This window comes from Trichosurus vulpecula, chromosome 8, assembly GCF_011100635.1.
Source record: "Trichosurus vulpecula isolate mTriVul1 chromosome 8, mTriVul1.pri, whole genome shotgun sequence".
NCBI lineage: Eukaryota > Metazoa > Chordata > Mammalia > Diprotodontia > Phalangeridae > Trichosurus > Trichosurus vulpecula.
The window spans coordinates 166,805,982-166,826,336 of record NC_050580.1 but is presented as its reverse complement, the minus strand read 5'-3'; the positions used below and the strand labels follow the sequence as shown (position 1 = coordinate 166,826,336).

General features: G+C 37.8%; 1 protein-coding gene across 1 annotated transcript in view; it reads right to left on the bottom strand.

Annotated features, from left to right (window-relative positions):
* Positions 1-20,355, bottom strand: part of ONECUT1 (one cut homeobox 1) — a 53,080-nt gene that overhangs the window by 23,815 nt on the left and 8,910 nt on the right. The window lies entirely within an intron of this gene.

Below are 20,355 nucleotides of genomic sequence, written 5' to 3'. Positions count from 1 at the left end.
AAGTATAAAGAACAGGCAGATAATCGGGTAAATGTAATTACACTGATCAAGAAACTTGGCCCTGGAGAAGAGTTGAGAAAATGCATCTCCTTCCCTCCTTTGTAGAGGGGGAGGACCTTGAGTTTGGAATACTGTGAGACATAATTTACGTATGGGTTGGTTTTATTGAATTAGATTTCTTTTTCTTTGTTACAAAAGATGGTTCCATGGGTAGGAGACATGGAATGATATATTCAGAAATGAAGGTGGTGAAAAACAAAATCTATCAGTAAGATATTTTTTATCAATAAAACATTTTTGCAAAGATTGATGATGCAGGTAACAACTCTCTCCACCCCTTTGTTACCCTGAGAAGACCAGCAAGTACAGATTAAAAGCCCTTTATTATACTCAATAGCCATCGAAAGGCTTGCCCTAGCTTCAGTAAATGTTTGTTGTGTTGAAGAATATCAAGGGTGCAGCAAGAAGCCAAGTAGCAAGAAGAAGTAGAGTAAGCTCTCTTCCCCACCCCAACTCCTACAAACAAATCTAGAAAACACACCAGATTGAATACGAGTTGGGAAATACAAGGAAGAAAAAATCAGATCATTTTTTCCCAGCCTAGATTAGCGCAGGGAGGTAGACAGAGAGGTCTGTGGACACTGGAGATAAGAGTGTCATGGAGTTGCTTCACAAAATACTCCAAAGCAAAGAGGTACTGGTACTAGGGCAAGAAGAGGCCCCAGACCCAGCATTGTGCAGGGTGCAGGAATAAGTACAGATGGGTAGCTCTGTTGTTCACTATCCAGTTCTGGATTATAGACACAGTGATGAATGGAGAGCATGTCTATGTGCATTGTCACACTAGCTAGGGCACTGGGTCTGGAGTTAGGAAGATCTGAGTTCAAATCCCACTTCAGACACTTACTAGTTGTATGACCTTGGACAAGTCAATTAACTTCTATTTGAATTAGTTAGCTCAGTTGTGAAATGGGGATAATAATAGTACCTACCTCTTAGGGTTGTTGTGAGGATCAAAGGATAACATTTGTGAAGAACTTAGCACAGTGCCTGGCACGTAGAAGATACTACATAAATGCTAGCTGTTGTTGTTGTTGTTGTTGGCAGCTTTCTGGGGCGAGAAGTGGTCAGAGGTCCTAGGATATGTATTGGTCAAAAAACAATTTTGGAAGCAAACAGCAGATGTGTGGTTTGGACTCCAGAAGTGGAACGGGGTCTCAGTTCCAACTTCCATCCAAGTCTGAAGTTTGCAATGGAACAACCAGGGCAGGGATCCCAAACAAGAGAGGAATCTGCAGTGCTATCACTTTGAATCACCAAAGCTTTCCAGCTAGCTGATTGTGGTTGAGTCCAGCAATAAGCCACTAGTGTTACAAATGGAGTGAGCCCACAGGCATGTGACTGACTCAGACACAAACCTAGGTCAGGAATGTGTAGAACTCAGACCAGGGAGGCAGTAACTAGACTTTGTCACAGATCGGATCATTTTGGGAGCATTGAAAGCTTACAGTCCCCAGGCTGAGCTGTTCTTGAGATCCTGGAATAAAATAATATAAAATACTCTAAGAAAAGAGTAGTAGAACCAGCCTGGATATTCCCTCTAGAAGTATGCAGAGTCTGGCCCTAATATCAAGCCCAAATCCAGGAAGTAGACTGGAAGGAGCAAACAAAAGAATCCCAACCTGAAAAACTATTATGGTTACAAGGATGCTCAAGACACAAACCCAGAAGAAGATAATGATTCCAAAATACCTATAAGCAAAATCTCAGAGAAAAAACACAGCTTGGGCACAAGTTCAATTAGAATTCCTAGAAGAGATGACAAAATAATTTAAAAGAGAATTTTAAAATGGTTTTATAAATGAAATGGGAGAGCTGGAGGAAAAAGAGAATGAGGGCCATGATAGAAAGAAATGGTAAGGGAATTGACAGTTTGGCACAAAAGGCACAAAGTCTTGTCCAAGTAACAAACTCTGAAAATTAGAATGGACCAAACAGAAGCTAATTACTCTATGGTGCCACAGGAAATATCAAAACAAAGTCAAAAGACTGAAAAATAGAAGAAAATGTAAGACATCTTATAGAAAAAACAACTGATCTGGGAAAAAAATCAGTGAGAGATAATTTAAGAATTATTGGGCTACCTAAAAGCCATAACCAAAAAAAGGGCTTACACATCATTCAAGAAATCATAAAAGAAACCTGCTTAGATCTCTTAGAACCAGAGGGAAAGTAGAAATAGAAAGAATCCATTGGTCACCTCCTTACAGAAATCAAATTGAAAATACTCTATAGCCAAAATTCAGTTTTCAGGTCAAAGAAAAAATACTACAAACAGTCAGCTTGGAACATGATATTTCAGAAAGCAAAGGATAGAGGCTTACACCCGAAAATAACTTATCCAGTAAAACTCCCCTACAGGGGAGAAAAATGGACTCTTAGTGAAAGACAGGACTTCTAAGCATTCCTGATGAAAAGACCAGAGCTACATAGAAACTTTGAATATAAACACAAGAGTCAAGAGAAGTAAAAAAAAAAGGTAAACATAAATAAACAATCATAAGGGATAAAACAAATATAAATGGAGGATCTAAGAGTGGGATCCTTTTGTTTGCTTCTTCCAGTCTACTTCCTGGATTTGGGCTTGATGATATTAAAAAAAAAAGAATAGAAAGAGAAGGGAAGAAGATTACGCTGGGGAAGGGGAAGGAGAGATAGGATGGGAAAAATTATCTCCTATACTCAGAGTGTGCAAGTAGAAGTCTTTACAAACAAAGAGAAAGGGGTAGGGGAGTGGGTGCTAGTTGAATCTCACTCTCATTTGAACTGGTCAAAGGAGGGGAGAACACATACAGTTGGCTACAGAAATAAATTTAATGGAAACAGGAGGAAAAAGGGGGAAAAAAGAGGAAGAAATAAGGAGGGTAAGTTAAGAGAGGACTTAGTCCTAAGCTAAACAAGCTCTAACTAAGGATGTACAAAAATATTTATAGCCACTCTTTTTGCGGTGACAAAGAATTGGAAACTAAAAGGGTATCTATCAATTATAGAATTGTTGGACAAATTATGGTATATAAATGTAATGAAATACTATTATGCTATAAGAAATTATGAAGGGGATGGTTTCAGAAAAACCTGGGAAGACTTAGATGAACAAATACAGAGTAAAGTGAGTAGAACCAGAACAGTATATACATTGATTATAAAAGACAAACATCTTTGAAAGACACAGGAATTTTGAATAGTGTAATGATCAATCACAGTTCCAGAAGCTCAGAATGAAACATGCTATCCACTTCCTAACAGCGAGGTTAAGGCCTCAGAGTGCAGAATGAGACATCTGTTTTTGGACATGGCCAACATGGAAATTTATTTTGTTGGTTATATATATTTGTAACAGAGAAAAAACAATAAGGGCATCTGTTTTAACAACCCAGCTAGCAACTTCTGTGGGGGCGTAAGATGCACCCAGGACGCTGCCGGGACCCAGGACGCTGGAAAAGCACAGGTTCTTTTTATCTGCTTAAACAAGGAAAGCACGGTGAAGGGGTTGACCAGCTTACTTTAATCCAGCATTCACTTAGCATATAGACAACATTCATTTAGTTCGGGGGAAAACGCCAGCATTCAGTTAGCATTCAGTTAGTTCAGGGGAGCATACAGACAAGCATCAAGAGACAGACCAAATACAGATTCATTGACTTACTTCAGGGGAAAAAACCAGCACCCTGAGGTTCAAAACATTCATTTAGTTTGGGGGAAAAACAAATCAGCACCCCGAACCTCAAAACCAAAATACAAACAAATTGCAAATATCAACAGACAGACCCAATACAATTCATAGTTACCAACATCTGGGCTCGACCCAAGAGCCAGGGCTGGCCCAGAGTCACGCTCCCCGCTTGCTCCCACACCAACTGGAAAAGGAAAGAGAGAGCTTCAAGCTGTGCTCTCCCCTCTTATAGAGTTTTTGACATCATCAAGCACCGCCTGAATGACCAGGGCTGATTGGTTCTTGACTTGGCCCCTCCCCCTAGCGTAGACCAGGTTCTGGAGCTAACACCTCCCCTCAAGCCAGCCCCATGACTCATCACACAGGAAGTTGTCTGCTTCCTGGAATGCTCTTTGGGCTTCCTGCCCCGGAAGAGCAAGCCACAGTGTCCAGAGGCTCAATGAGGTAAGCTGAGTCATTCAAAGAAAACAAAGGCCATTCTGGTTACAGCATCAAAGAAGTATAAAACAAAAAAAAACTAGCAAGTAATTACCATTTAAATATTCATAAAAATTATTTGTCTTGTAACAAGATCAGTCTGCTAAAAAGCATTGTTAACTTATATTTTGAATAATACTCTTATTAATAGCTGTTTGTAAAGGGATTAGAATATAGTAAATGCAATTTTAAATGATCAGGACCACTTTTCATTATACCCAAGGAGCAGGTCACTCAGTGGTATTCTGGCCAACATTTAACAATTAGCTTTCCGAATAAAAGAATGTACACAGGACACGCTTTTAAGTTTAACCTGAATTATTAACATTTTCTCCCTCACTTTCTTAAGTTTAGATCACCACTAAAATGATTAATTGAACACTGAATTGTAGCATTTGCCATGATTTCTGAGGTGTAAATGCTCAAACTGAAAATTTAACATTTGGTTCTCAAGAACCACATCCTTACCTTTCAATGCTCTATCCTGGAGCATCATTTCCTGCTTCATCCACAAAATCACAGCATTACAGAGCTGGAAGTAACTGTAAGAGGTCTAGTCCAACATGGGCTTTATCAATAATCTCTTCTACAACATCAACAAATGGCCGGTATGGCTCCACTTTAAAACTTACACTAAGGGGAAACCCATAACCTCCAATACACATTCAGACAACTCCAATTGTTAAGAAGTTTGTCCTTGTAGTAATTCCAAGGCTGTCTCTCTTCTACTTCCACCTATTTGTTTTTTTCTCCACCCCCTAGGGCCAGGAAGAATAAATTTAATCTCTCATCAGCTAAATTAAAGATCATTAATTTTCTACTTACTAGGCTCTGCTCTACGCACTGGGGATAGAAAAACAGAAATGAAAACAATCCTTGCCCTCAAGATTATATTCTAAATATGAAACACTGCCTCCCACATGAGGCCTTTCCTGATTCCTTCCAGCTTCGAGTGCTGTCCCTTCTCCTTTTACTTTGCATGTAGTCTGTGCATACTTGTTTTGTATATGTATGCTTATATGTGTATGTGTTGTCTTCTCCTATAGAGAGACCCATTTAGGGCAGAGATATTTTCACTCTTGTTTTTGTCTCTGTGCTTCTCTGGCTTCGTTCCAGTCTCAGATGAAATCCAACCTTCTGCAAGATGCCTTTCTTGATCCCCCTTAATGCTAATGCCTTCCTTCTGAGATTAGCTCCATTTTATTCTGCACACATCTGATTTGTACATATTGTTAGCATGCTGTCTTCCTCGTTAGACTGTGAGCTCCTTGAAAGCAGGGACTGTTTTTTGCTTTTCTTTTTATCCCCAGCACTTAACAGTGCCTAGCACATAGTAGGTATTTAATGAATGCTTGCTTATTAACTTATTGGTTTAAGCATTCAAATGCTTAAAGATAGCTATCATAATTCTCTCTATGCCTTCTGTTCTTTAGTGCATATTGTGTTTAATAAATGCTTGTTTCCTTCCTTTTGCAGCATAAACTTCCTTAGGTCTTTCAACCAATTCTCATATGGCTTGGTCTCCAGTCCCTTCATCATCCTGTTCATTCTACTTTATGAACCTCTATTACTCAGAACCAAAAACAACACTCCAAATGTTGTCTGACTAGAGCAGAATACAGTAGGATTATGACATTTCTCACCTGGGCATTAGCCCTTTCAATAAGGTCTAGGATCATACTTGCTTTCTTGGTTTCCATTGCACATAATGCTCATTCATTCTGAACCCTTAGTCTACTAAAACCTCAATATCTTTTTTTACATAATTGTCTATTTATATACGATTATAGCTAGATAATTTCTTTACATGGCAGTCTAGCTAGATAATATTTTTACATAGTTGGCATCCCCTATCCTACACTTCTGAAACTGATTTTTGGACTCAAGTGTGGAATTAAGCTATTTTATCTTACTAGAGGGGGCCCATCATTCTAGCTTGATAATGTCTTTTGGGGATCCTGGCTGTCATCCTGTGTATTGGTTAGCTCTCTCAGCTTCATGTTATCAGAAAATTTGATGAGCCTGCCCTCTATGTCGTCATCCGAGATACTATTTAAAATGTTTGACATAACAGGGCCAAGACATTTGCCAAAATGAGACTGCTCAGAATTTGAATCCCGGACCTCTTGCACTCTGAATGAGAAACATATCCCTAGATCATCAAGCAGGGACACTGGAAGCTCTTTTGTGAGAAGAGCTACAGAAGAACTTCTTCTCTCCTCTTCCTCATCCCACTGGGGATGAAGTTGATTGGCAGATCTACACTGGGGATATAGCCTTCTCCCTATTTGATGAGCAGATTTCAAGGAAGCAAGCTAACTCACTATTTCCTTTAAAAAGTCATTCATTTTTTACATGACACATTAGCACAGTGAAAACAGCTCTAGAAGAAAGCCAAAGCAAAACTCTTCCTTGTGAATTTCTGTGCCTTAGAAGACATAATCTTTATTGGAGTGGCTGCCAACTACAGGGAGAACAAAACCAAGATTTTGGCAAAGAGCTATATGATTTTCCTATTGAAGAACACATTGAATATATCTGTCAACTAGTATATTGTCTTATCATCATATAGCATTCTTTGTGAATGGAAATGAGGCTACTCATTGGGGCATTCATTCTGTTTATGCAGCAGCGAAGAAGGATTTGTGCTAATCCTTCAACACTCTTTCATCCTAGACCCTTTGTGACCAATGGAATGCATTTGCAAGATCATTGACTGGAATGAGCAATGGTAAAGGTAATGTGTATTGGAACAAAGCTAAAAACTAGTCTCATGTATTAGAAAAGAGCCTAGATTTGGAGTAAAAAAAAAAGGGTTTGAGTCTAGTCTCTTCTACTATGTGACCTGGGCCAAGTTACTTAACTTCTCATTTCCTCACCTAAAAAATTAGTGTAAATAAATATTTACACTATCTGCTTCACAAGTCAAATGAGATTTTATATATAAAAGTGTGATACAAGTATTAACTATAGGCTTAGACCCCAAATTCTGACCTTATTAACACTTTCCTCTAGTAAGCAGAACTAGGGATGGGGATTAAACCTATGATTTCATTGGTATAAGAAACCCTCAGATGAGGAATATCCTTCTATCAATACAGGATGATAGCTTTTCTGACACTTGTAGTCTTAGAGAGTTGCTTGGACATTAAGAGATTAAATGACTTGGCCAGGGTCATACAGTCAGTATGAACTGGTTCAGACTTGAACTTAGGTCTTCCTGACTCAGAGAGGCTAGTTTTCTATATTCTATGCTATGCTATGCTATGCTACCTGTTAAACTAAGCTAATTAATGATAATGTATAGTATAATATTTTCTTCTTCATCCCACCTTCTATTTATTGTGTCACAATGTAATTTTCTAAGATATTCCCCAGTCCTCCCTGAGAAGCTATGTCCCCTCCATCCTCCAAAATTTTCCAAGAATAATCTCCATAAAGCCTTTCAAGAGAACCTTCTAATTCACTGCTAGAGACAAGATTTCAGCCAAAAATTAGTTTAATAAAGATAATTAGGCAGTGAAGGTCTAGGAGGTGGAAGAGGATATGGATGGTTCCTCTTGGCACTTTGTAAGGGCTTTGGGAACAGGTGAATGGACTGTGTTATATCATAGTGTTCTGGGAGCCAGCTATTGAGGACTAGAGCTGCTGTATCTCTGTTCAGACTGACCTAATTGTATATGTCAGTGAGTAAAACATGGGATGACAGTGAATGTCATGGGGAGGGGGTAGAGAGAAAGAAATAAGCACTCATGGTGCCTACTTTGTGCCAGATATCGTGCTAAGCACTTTACAAACATTATCTCATTTGATCCTCACAACAACCCTCCAAAATAGGTGCTATTATTATCCCCACTTTACAGTTGAGGAAGCTGAGGCAAATAAGATTAAGTGACCTGCCCAGGGTTGCATAGCTAGTAAATTTCTGAGGCCATTAGTTGAGTCAGAAGGACCAGTTAAGGCTGATGAGAGTAGTGCAGCTTTGATACCCAGTGTTGGAGCTTGAGTAGTTCTTCCTTTTGTGTTTTTCATTGTGGTGAGTGGGTTTTGTGTTTGCAGGTGTCTGTGTTGGACTAGCCCATTCTGTTCTAAAGCTCCTAAGCCAGCATGTATCAAAATTGGAGGGCAAAGTGGTGATGAAACTAGAGTCCAGATTCAGCCTCCAATTGACTATCTGGATTGTACTGGATATACTTACTCATAATCCCTAGAGAGGGTGTATCTAGCAGAGAATATTCAAGACATGACATTTTCATTTCTCATCCTCCCCATTTCCTTGAGTAATTAGCACTACAAATGTGTTTTCTATTATTTCATTTTCATTGTGCATGCAAGTCTCTGTTGGTATTACTGGAATTTACACACATAGATTTTTCATCTTTTAGTCAATAAACCAGAGACTCTCCAAGTTGGAAGGGGAATCAGTGCCATCTAGTCCATTCCACACCCAAATAAGAATTGACTTTACAGTATACCTTATAAGTGGTCATCCAGTCTTTGCTTTTCACCTCTAGGGAAAGAGAACACATTACTTCCAGAGTAGTTCTTTGAACTTCTGAATACATCCTAGTTCTGCCCCCAGGGGTCAAGTGAAACAGTGAAATTCTTTTTCTATATGACTACTCTTCAAATAAGTGAATCCCTCTATCACATCCTCTAACCCAAGCTTTCCCTTCTAGGGCAGTCAGGTAGCACAGTGGGTGGAATGCAAGACTTGTCATCAACAAGACTTGGGTTCAAATACTGTCTCCGATATGTACTAACTGTATGGCCCCGGGCAAGTCATTTTACCTTTGCCTGACTCAATTTCCTCAACTGTAAAATGAGGATAATAATAGCATCTAGTTCCCAACGTTGTTCGGAGAATCAAATGAGATAACATGTATAAAATGCTTTGAAATCTTAAAGCACTACATAAATATTAGCTATTCTTATGGCTTAAATGCTCCAAGTTCCTCATATGACTTTAACTCAAGATCCTTCTGCATTGGATATACTCTAACTTATCACTGTCTTTCTTAAAATGTGGTACCCAGAACTGAACATAGTACTCCAGAGTTGGTTTAATAAAGTCAGAAAACAATAAAACTCTCATTTTCCCTAGTCCTAGACACCGTGTTTCTCAATTATGTCTGTAGGACCATAGATCTCAAGTTGGAAGGGATTCTAGAAGCCATCAAGTTCACCCCTTTCATTTTACAGATGAAGAAACTGAGGCCCAGTGAGGCTAAGTGATTTGTTCAAGGTCATATAGTTAGCAGTCAGGATTTTAACTCTGGTTCTCTGGCTCTAGGGCTAATGTACTTTCCTCTAAATTAAATTACCTTTTGTTTCAGTCTTTTTCTTTTCTCCCTATTTAAATGCTCTTTTGGAGAGAAGACTATCTTCTATTTGATCTCAAGTTCTCACATAGGAGGGAGCACTCAGTGACTACCGCACTCCTGTAGTTGTTGACTGAAAGAGAGATGCCAGGATTAGCTTAAGAACTACCATACTATTATAAATAATATAGATACATGTATATGTATGTGTCTATGCACACATTTATACATTCTTTCTATGGTATTTGGAAAAAAATTACCTTTCAAGTGACATGAGATGACATGATGTGATCTGTGTGATAACTGATACGGCACTGGTTGTAGAAATAGGTGCTTGCGCATTTGAAAATGCTGTCCCTGAATATACTGAAATTTCTTGATCTGAGGTGAATAATGACCTTCTTATCTCCAAATCCACCGGCTTCCATTTGATTCTTACACTCTTTAACTTTCTGCACCCCTTGACCCTAATGACCACTTCTTCTCTCTTGCTATCCTCTATTCCCTTGGCTTCTGTGACATTGTATTCTTGTGATTCTTCCCACAACCATAGGATCACACCTACTCTATCGTCTGCACTTGCTCCTTATTCTCTTCCTATCACTAAAAATGAAAGACCAAGAAGATTCTGATCCTGGTTCTTCTTCCTCTCCACCCCTATCTCTTCTCCCTTAATGATGTCATTGACACCTATGGTTTCAATTTTATCTTTATCCAGATATGGATATGGACCCAAGTCCATATTTTCACTCTTGACCTCTTCACAAAACTCAAAACCGAATTGTCTGCTAAATATTTTCCACCAGGATATTTCACTTGCCCCTCAAACTCAATATATTTGATATTGAGCCTTTCATTTACACTCTAGAACCTGTACTTAACCCCCAACTTCTCTACTTCCATTTCCAGTCACCCAGGCTCAAAATCTGATTCATATTTGAGCATTCCCTCTCCTTCATCTCTTGATCATTTACTACATTTATCAGCACCTACTTTGCATGGCACTGTGCTACATACTGGGGGAGAAAAGACAAAAACACAACAGTTCTTTGTCCTCAAGTAGTGTGCATTGCCATGATTTCAGAGTCTAGAAACACTCTTGAAGCAACTGTGACTCGGTCTAGCCATGGGTTCCTTTAAGTCCCAGATAAAAATCCCATCTTCAATGAGAAGGCTTTTCTGATCTTTCTTGATTCTAGTTTCTCCCCTCTGTTGATTACCTCCAATTTACCCTGTATTTATAGGTTGTTTGCATGTTGTCTTTCTCATTTGACTATGAGCTTCTTGAGAGCAGGCACTGAGTTTTTTCATCCTTTCCTTGTATTCTCAACACTTAGAACTGTGTCTGGCTCATAGCAGGAGCTTGATGATGCTAGTTGACTAACCTCAAATTATGCCAAAAAATGACTAACCTGTTTATAGCTCTTGACCCAGACATCTCACCTCTAGGCATATACCACAAGCAGGAGAGAGAAAGAAAGAAAATGCATATATGCCATATACACTAAAATATTTATAATTACATTATTTGTAGTAGCAAAGAACTAGAGATAAAATACATACTAATTGGTTTTGGAGTAGCCACATAAATTATGGTACACAAATGTAACATAACATTAATACACTATAAGAAATGATGAATATGAAGAATTCAGAGAGGCATAAGAAAACTTATAGGAATGGAGTTGCGTGAGATAAACCGAATTAGGAAAACAATACGCACAAGCACCACAGCAATGTAAATGGAGAGAATACAAAAATGAAAATGCTATGTAATTATAACCAAGTTTGACCCCTGAAAAGAGCTGAGAAGAACTGGGGGACTCTGATTATGCAATATTGCATATTATCAGAATGGTCAATGTATGCAGTTACAATGACCAGTTATTTCCCTTTCAAAAAAATCTTTGTTATAAAGAATAACTCATTGTGTCAGAGACAGAACAGAAGAGATCTATTTGGAAAAGAATGCGATATGAAGACAAAAGATGTCAATAAAAATAGGATAATTTTTAAAGAAATATCGAATTCAAGCCCAAGTCCTCCTGAGTCCAAGTCCAATATTCTTTGTGCTACATCATGCTTCCTCACACCCTTGCTCATGCTGTTTTCCATGCCCATAATGGGTTCCCCTTTACTTTTCCTGTCTCACTACCTTTGCCTGATGAAATCCCTCCCTTACTTTAAGGACCAACTCGGGTGCCACCTCCTCCATGAAGCCTTCTCTGATTATCCAGCTTCAAGTGAATTCTTTCTCCTCAAATTCCTCAGCAATCTTATCTGGAACGTTCCATTGCACTATGTTATTCTTTGTAACAGTTTGTGCCCTTGTCTTTTTCTCTCACTAGAAAGAAGGATCTATCTAATTTTATTTTTGTATCCTCAGCACCTATTAAGGTGAATGTAAACAGAAGGTGCTTGATAAATGTTTGTGCAGTTGAATTTATTGAATTCCTATTCAGGCAGCGTATATTGCATTTTGAAATGATATTGAGTTTCCCAAAGAGCATGAGTCAAGATATCTATTTATATGATTAACATGTGTGTGTTTTAGCAGCAAGGGTAAAAACAAACAATTGCTTCAACAGAAAGATAGTTGAAACAAGTTGTTTCAAAATTCTGGATATCACATAGCAATTTAATGAAGACAAAAATGGCTTCCTATGTTTCTATCACCTTTGAAGAGGCTGATTGATGAGCAAATCTCTCTATCATTACCTAGTGAAATTATCTTTTTCCTTTTTCTCTTGATGCTTCTTTGGCCACTTTGGCTTAGGTTTTTGGCAAATGTTGCCCAGAGAGCAGACATAGCATAACACAGTTGTTCACACTTCCTAATAACCAATCAAAAAGCTCACAATCAAATTCAGTTCATGAGTTATCATCTGCAACCAATTCCCATCTCTGTCTTGGGGTTTGGTCAGGTTCTTCATATTGTGCTCAGACATCTGTTTTGCATGGTAATAGGGGTAATATGTATGTGTGTGTGTGTGTGTGTGTGTGTGTGTGTGTGTGTGTGAGAGAGAGAGAGAGAGAGAGAGAGACAGAGAGAGAGACAGAGAGAAGGAGAGAGGAGAAAGTGGCGCCATAGATACAAAAATCTAAATCCAGAACAGGACACCTTTATGCCAGTTCATCTGAAAAAAATCTGGGGGTACATGTGTTAGTAGACTTCAAAGTCAATATGACAATATATTATGGTAGTCAAAAAAGCTAATGAAATATTGAGCTGCATTAGGAGACATAAATCTTCTGTGAATAAGGACATTATAGTTCCACTGTACAGACAATATCTAGAATACATTGTTCAGTTCTGGGCACCACATTTTAGGAAGGATATTAATAAATTAGAGATCATTCAGGGGAGGGCAACCATGTTGGTGAAAGGCCTGGAGTTCATGTTATGTGAGAATCAGTTGAAGGAACTGTAGCTGTTTAGCCCAGAGAAGAGAAGACTCGGGACAAGACTGTTAGCAAGAATTAGAAGGGCAACCATATGGAACACTGGTTAGGGTTATTCTGTTTGACTTCAAAGGACAGAACTAGGAGCAGTTGGTGGAAGTTCAAAAGAGGCCAATCTAGGCTTTCATAGGGGAAAATTTTGGGACAATTAAAGCTAACCAAATATGGAATTTTGCCATCAGAGGTAGTGAGTTACCTCTCAGTGGAGGTCTTAAAGAAAGGCTAGATGACCTCCTGTCAGGTACGTTGTAAAGGGAATTCTTCAGATGTGGTTTGGACTAGGTGGCCACTGAGGTCACACGCAACTCTGAAGTTCTGAGATTCTGTAACACACTGTATACTTTACATGGCTTGATAACCTTCAATATCAGGCAGGATGGATGGATTTGAAGAGCCATATAGGGGGCTGATCTTATATACTTTAAACTTTTAAAAAGCTTGATCCAAAGGAAAAAGAACTAAACTTGGATTCAACAGACTTGGGTCACAATAAAATAAACAAACTCATCTCTGGCTTTTGGATGACATGTTATGACCTAGAGCAGGGCTGTCCAAAATGCGTTCCACCAGCAGCATAGCAGTGTGATTATGCTGTCCACCTACAAGCTTAGAAATTTACATAAATGCTTTAGTAAATGAAACTGAGCTACTGCAGAGCTCTCACTAAAATGGTAAATCAAAATATATTGTCTACTGTTTCAATAAAAACCTAAGTTTGGACAGCCCTGATCTAGAGAATAGTAATATACAAATTTATATACATATTACAAAATTATAATTATCATAACTCACATTTATGTAGCCCTTCGATATTTTCAAAGTACTTTCCTCACAACAACCTTGCAAGGTTGGTAGTGCAAATATTAGTATCTCTATAGATGAGTAAATAGATCCTGATTTCAGTCAAGTCTCAGCTAAAATCTCCCCTTCTGCAAGAGGTCTTCACTAGGCCCCCCGCCCCCACCTTAAGGCTAATGTCTTCTGAGATTATCTCCAATTTATTCTGTATACCTATTTTGTGTATATAGTTATTTGCAGGTTTTTTTCTCCATTAGATTGTAAGCTCTTTGAGAGCAAGGGTTTTTTTTTTTTCCTCTTTCTTCATATCCCCAGAGCTTAACACAGTGTTTGGCACATAGCTGGTGCTTAAAAGATAATTGTTGGCTTGATTTACTTTGTTAAATAATTTGTCTTTGGATCACATAGCTTAGTAAATGTTAGAGCAGGGCCTAAAGCATAGATATCATGAGGCTAAGCATAATGTTTTTTCTCCATGATATAATGTGGTTTCTGATCAATCCAGTCAAATAGTGAGGCACTTCTGTGGGAAAAAAAACCAGTTCTCAGTGGTGTAAATTGGGGAGAAATACAAAGCACTAAGCATAAATACAGTCATTATCTCTGAGCACAAACCATTTTAACAAAAGACAAAATTATGTTAATCTGGAACCCTGGTAAAACAATGTTTACTCATAACACTTACTACCCTTAAGTCTATTGATCATCCTCTCAAATGTACACCCCCTACATATAAGGTCTTCATTTGGCCTCTTCAGGGAAAGTTACCCTAAAAATAATACTAGGTTGTAAATTCTATCATGATTTACAATTTGTTGAGGTACAATGCTATATGTACACCTATGCAGACTAGATTTACTTCTTGCTTTCTAACAATTTTAATGCTAAGGAGATTTTCCAACATTTGAATACTAGTTAAGCATAAAAAGATTTCAATTAACAACCGAGGAACTTAGTTCTCTAGGCAATTGCATAGACTATCGAGGAAGCAGTGTGATATGCGGAAAGACGATCAGATCAGGAGTCACGAAACACCTGGGTTCAAATCCTACCTCTGAATTTTATTAACTTTATTACCCTAGACAAATGTCTGAGCCTCAATTTCCCTATAAGTAAGGTGAAAATAATGATGCCTCACCTTATTGGCGGTGGTGGGAGAGGTTTGTGAGGCTTGAATGAAATGATGTGTGTAAAATACCTTGCAAACTTTATAATTCTATGGAAATGTCAGTTCTTAGTTTAATAAAATGTTACAAATGTGATACAAAGGAATCTTTCTCTATCAAAATCAGAGGCAACAAAAGTATATGATGTCCCTATAGAGAGGGTGGGGTTAAAAAAAGAACTAGTTAATATATGTGTTTAATGTATCTAAAACATCTGAAGATGTGATTTTATACTTTTAACCAAGAGCTATTAAGCAGTTTTCTCCTTTTCAATAGCTATTTTTTTATTCTTTAAAAATTGTCTCTTAGTTTAAGTCAATTCTGTGCCTGCAGATTAATAGCAAAACTCTTCCTTTTAAGAATCTTCCTTTAAAGATCAAGATTAAAATAATTAGAGCTAACATCTAAATAGTATTTCAACTTTTATGAAATCACTTCACATATTTTTCTTATTTGATCTCAGTAGCAACCATGAGGGGTAAGGGTTATTTTAGAGACAGGGAAACAAGCTGAGAGAAGTTAATGATTTGCCCAAGGACATACAGCCAATAGATATCTCAGGAGGTGATTTGAATTTGGGTCTTCTTCATTCTAGGTCTAACCTTCTAATCACTTACTGCCTAGGGGCATTTTCATGCCTACTTGGATACTTCAAACATCTGTTCTTTCATTTATGTTTGCCCTATATGCCAGTGTAGATTACAGATTACAGCCCTTCTGTGTAGATTATTTTAATGATAATCTATTCATTTTACTCTGCTTCTGTTGCTCTGCCCATATCAAATCCACAGAATAAGATGCCTCTACCAGGTGCAAACTCATAACCCCTAATCTCATTACCATATGGCTAATTCAAGCCTTGACTGACACTACCCCACCCCCTCCTTAGTTTCCTCTCTCTTCTGATTGGAGGGCTGGAGGGTGGAGTACCAAACTCCTCCCATTGCCTTCCTTCATAGGGGGCAGAAATTGGACTTTTCCGCTCACTCTACTCTGCTGCTCTGCCTCATTTCAACTCCATGGAACAACATTCCTCTCCCTGCTCTTCCCCCAACCTCAGCCCTCCCCTGCTTTCCTGTCTCCTTTTGTGTGTTGCAGATTAGATTGTAAACTCCTTGAGGGCAGGCACTGTCTTTCTTTTAATTACTTGTATCCTCGGCGCTTATCAGAGTGCCTGACACATAGTAAGTACGTCATAAATGTGTATTGGATTAGATTGGATTAATGAGTTACTATGGTCAAAAGAATTCATCACCTAGTCGCCAACGTTCCAGCAATGAGTTCTTCCAAACTTAGAGAGGTTGGTCTTCAGATGACAGATTCACAATCTTTAGATGTGGTCCTGATTCTGCAAAAGTTTCTCAACACTTTTGGATAATATGGGAAAAAAAGAAGGCAATTTTGTCCAGTGATGTTGACTAACTGCTAAAGTACCAAGGTGTTTTTAGCCACATCTTTTCCCCCCAAACCATTTTGATGAGCACTTACTCTGTTTAATGAACTTGTAGTATCATTACATAATCACCCAGTTCACAGATTAATGATGAAAAGAGGAACTGATTTCTCCAGTTGCATCATCTGAAGTAAATGTTAACTTTCTTTCAGCTGAGTCCTTAGTTAACCACATTAGTGTGACAAATATGTCTTTGTCTAGCATAAGTAATTAGAATTTAATCACTTTAACTGCATCTTAATTACCCCAAATGAATTGAAAGGACATTTAATAGCAAAGATTAAATTGCCTTAATGAACGATTTTTGTGACTACATCAATACTTTAATCGGGTTAGCCACTCCTATCATACACTCTCGTCAGCAGAAATGGTAGTAAGATTTGAGACCACTAGGTGGCGCGATTTCATCATTTTTAATTGTAGAAAGCCAAAAGAGAGTGGCAGGCTAACTAACTTCCTTTGGGAGCTATGGCATCCTCATGATATGAAAAAGGAATGCAGTAGTTCCAGAAATGACAGTTCTTAGGACAATATTCAAACTAAAATTTCAGCTACATGATGTTTGGAGACATACAAGGAATAATTGAATTGTGGATAGAGAGCAAGACTCCAAAGCAGAAAGACTGGGGTTCAATTTCGACCTCTGACCCACATTGGACATATGACTCTGGACAAATTAGTCAGCCTCTGTGTATTTTAGGTGACTCTAATATTGTAGTTTGTGGAGAGTTTCTTATATTGATGAAATCATGGGTATAGTTGCTAGCCATCTAGAACATGATATTTGACATTTTTTAGACACAATCTGTGTCAATGTATTATTTAAAACATACACAATCCTGAAAAATAAGCAAAATACAGGCATTGTACATGGCAAGCATTAGTTCAAAGACAAGAAATAGAACTGTGACCTAATATCCCATACTGATGCCTAGAATTACAAAGGTACTGTTCCCCACCTCCCCCCTGGTCCCAGCAGTCAATGATTCCAGGTGGAATAGAACTACTTATAGGACACACATAGGGAATGTAGTAGAATGAACAATGGCCTGGCAAATTGGTTCCTTTACTGCCTTGCTATGTATCTTTTGCTTTCTTTCTCCAGTTTCAACAAATGGAAACAATAATACATAACTCTAACAGGCATGTTGTGAAGAGAAATGAGGTAAGAGATGTGAAGTTTTTTGAGATCCCTAGTGGAAAGGCATTTGTGTTATACGCTTAAGGCAATGTTGTTATTTTTCATAGACATTTCAAGTTAGGTCTATATGAAGCTGGATTAGACATAGGGCAAAACCATTCCATCTATTTCGTTCACCTGTACAAATGGCAGAACCTTTCTTTTTGGTTGCTTACCATCTAGTTTGTATATACAGACCAATCATAGTAAATTTGATAAATTAAACATCAGGGTCTGGTTAAATTCAAGCATTGTCTTAAAGAGATGTTTTTATCAGCATGACTTCCTTAAAGGGTCAGTGCATTTCCTAAAAAGAAAATTTTTAAAAATGATTGGATATGAATGTTATGGAAATGATTAGAAGTGTTATTTTAATTTGAGGCTGGATAATCACCAAGCAGGTTTGGTGAAGTGGAAAGATTGCTGGTTTTGAAGTTGAAGATGTGGGTTTTAGTTAATAATACTTAACTACTTGTGTAAACTAGGGCTAGTCACAACCTCTTTGAGCTTCAGTTTCCTCATCTGTAAAGCAAGAGGATCCTTCTAGCTCTAAATCTGTAATCCTTTGATAAAAGAATAATGACAAGACATTTTAGGTATCCATTTCCTGTACTTTAAATGTGGATACTTCCTCCACTTACCTCATACAATTATAAGGTATGTATAAGATAGCATACGTGAAGGGACTTAAATGTTTTCATATAATACTATATAAACATAAGGCTAGCCCAGAGCATAGAACATTCTAGGAACATAATAAATGCTTCTTTATGAAGTCCAATTCATTTGAACAATATAATGCAAAATTGCTTCAATGGTTGCTCTGGTCAGTTGTTTCATATCCAGTCACCACACCTTTTCACAACTGCCAGTACAATGATGATGTCCAACGTTACTGAATATCAATAGTCAGAAAAAGAGGGTAACAATGGCATGGCTAATAATTTTCATTTTAATTAGATTCTCATTTGGCTGCACCATGTTTTTTTTTTTTGGATCCTGGTGCTGTGAGTCTGTATTAATTTTTTAATTAACATGTACCAAGGTTATTTAATAAACTCAGAAAAAAGCTCACCAAACTTCAGTGGAGAATTAAAAGATCCGTTCTAGTGAGTAATATTGAATATCTCTAAAAAAATATAAGTTTTGTCTTTAACACCATAGATTTAGAGCTGGAAGAAACTTTAGTGATAATGTAATCTAATTTTAATTTTATTTAATTTAATTTGATTAATTTTAAATATGAGGGTAAGTTATTTACCTAAGACCATATGGTTGACAGAGCCAGAATTTCAATCCATTTTCTCTGACTCCAAATTCAATGGTCTTTTATTGCACTATCTTCTGGCTTGCAAATTCAAATGATAGCTTCCTGCCTAATCTCAGTATTCTCATTAAAGTATGCTTTGCCATAATATGGAGGGGGAGGGGGATTAAAGTTTGGGTTTTTAAGGAAACATTAAAATGTACATCTGTAGTTGTTAGCCCCATATTCAAAGATATGAACCCATTAATATACACAAAATGCATTTTACGGTGAAATTAAGTTCTTTTACTTGGATTTATGAGAGAATAATTTTAAAATGAATGACCAAGTAGGTATGCTTCTTAATATTATTAATAGTATAAAACATCTTAATTATAATGTATTTCTATTATTTGGAAAAATGAAGAAATTTTTATGCCAATGTCACATTAATTCATACAGTTTTATAAGAAGTCCATAATATAACACCTTCAATCTCAGTCATACCTTAGAACATTGCTACTACCCTGGCTTGGGGTTCCCTACTATCTTCCCATCAGTTGAGGGAACAAACATTATTAGTGCTCAAATGAAATTGATAATTTCCTCCTCTTACCCACAAAAGATTCTGAGGCTGATCTCAGATAGAAAATGAATATATATTCAATATGTATTATAATACATATTCAAATAGTCAATGCTTACAGGCAAAGAATAGAGACAATTGCTTTCTCAAGGACAAAGTCATTTTCTACCAAAACTGAATAGTGCTGTATCAGTGACACTCCTTATTAGTTACTGACTTCATTAAGAATATCCTGCTTTACCAACCTGAGCTGGAATTATTCCCTATTAAAAACAACAACAACAGCTGTGTAGCAATGTTCCTTTCATTAGCTGAATCGCCATGAATGTAGAAATGATGACATCAAAACCTATCCGTGTTACTATCGTAACAATCTCCTTAAAGACCAGTTAGATTAGAGATCACTATAGATTTTTCTCAGCACGGATCAAAGGGACTGAATTGAACGTTTTAGTTTAATGATCCAACCCATGTCACACCCACAGGGACGCACATTTAGATTCTACAAAGCAGGTGTGTAAGCACACTCAGACACATACAGAAAGCGGCAGTGTAGGGTGGGCTGGCAGGGGTGGGGGTGGAGCGGGAAATCAGTCCTTGGAGTTTGACACTTCCATTCACTTTGCAGTGGGTGCAAACATACCCAATTGGGAGTTTGGGACTCCTCAATAACGTAGCTCACCTCAATTAACACGTATTTTCCATTTTACTACTGTAACTTCCTCAAAACATTCTTAACTCCTTTGTAATTGCAAGCTAGGCCCTGCGGGAGAGATCAAGCCTGGGTCAAATCCGCTCTAGCACAGGGACCCGGCAGAAGCCCTGTCCAGGGTACTGAAGGGACAACTCAGCCTAAGCAAAGCCAGGGGAACGAGGCAGTCTAGTCTTGTTCTAAGTAAGACAAGTAGTTAGTTTTGACTTAGCGGACTCATC